This window comes from Pecten maximus, chromosome 14 (genome assembly GCF_902652985.1).
Source record: "Pecten maximus chromosome 14, xPecMax1.1, whole genome shotgun sequence".
Taxonomy (NCBI): domain Eukaryota; kingdom Metazoa; phylum Mollusca; class Bivalvia; order Pectinida; family Pectinidae; genus Pecten; species Pecten maximus.
Window position 1 is genome coordinate 7,325,303 of NC_047028.1, and position 1,018 is coordinate 7,326,320.

At 37.6% G+C, this 1,018-nt stretch overlaps 1 non-coding gene across 1 annotated transcript; it reads right to left on the reverse strand.

Annotated features, from left to right (window-relative positions):
• Positions 1–267: 267 nt before the first annotated feature.
• LOC117343035 lies at positions 268–488 on the reverse strand. Its single transcript, XR_004535951.1, has one exon. It is a non-coding gene; the product is annotated as a small nucleolar RNA U3 (small nucleolar RNA).
• Between the last annotated feature and the right edge of the window lie 530 nt (positions 489–1,018).

Consider the following 1,018-nt stretch of genomic DNA (forward strand, 5'->3'; position numbering starts at 1 on the left):
ATAAAAGAAATATAAATATTATATATAAATAAATGAAATTCAAATTTAACAAATTCTTAGTACCGGTATTGTCCATAAGCGTATCTAATATTTATAAATATATTCGTTAAGATTAATAAATCACTGTTAAACGTACAAACACTATGGAGACCTATACTTCCCTGTATTTATAACTAGGGGTCCGAGTAGCAAGAATTACTTACACGTCCGGAGCGCAGTCCCAAGCCTTTGTTGAGGATAGTGATTTATATTATTTTATGAAATTGAACCACTCAGAATGCGTCCCCTTCCTCCAGCTCCCCGCGAAGGAAGAGAGGAACGGTCATCAATGACAACGGGGCATTGTCCGCGGTGCTGCAGACAACCCCTGTCCGCTTCACGCTCAGAAGGGGACGCTCTGACTCGTCATCGTGGTTTACGGTCTGGTCAGTTTTACCTGACATCCCGGCGATGCATACTATAGAAATGATCCCTAAAAGTATGATCTTACTGATGGTTTGTTTCAGAAATCTATTTAAACTTTTTTTATTTCGTTATGATTTGGTGAATAACATTTCCATGTCACTGGGAAAAGATAGATATTAATAATAGAATATATATTAGATATTTTGTTAACTTAAAATTTTCGATTTGAAAAAGTATAATAAAAAATCTCGTGTAATTGAATAACATTGAATTTGCAAAATGTTGGAGTTAATGACAAATTTGTAGAAATGTATGTGACGTATCCTAAGGGAGACAACTCTTCTTTAAAAAAATGTAACATTATTATATTCCAAGCATTGTTATCTTATATTTGTTTGCGTTTTGTTAAAAAATAGTGGGGGGGGGGGGGGGGGGGGGGGGGGGGGGGGCGTCCTTGGATGACCTTAGCTGTTAATAAGGCGTTAAACAAAATAAACCAACCCTCCACCTCTGGGTCGCGAGCTCGAAACCCACGTGGGGTAGTTGCCAGGTTGGTTTGGTTTATTTTGTTTAACGTCCTATTAACAGCTAAGGTAATTTAAGGACGGCTTCC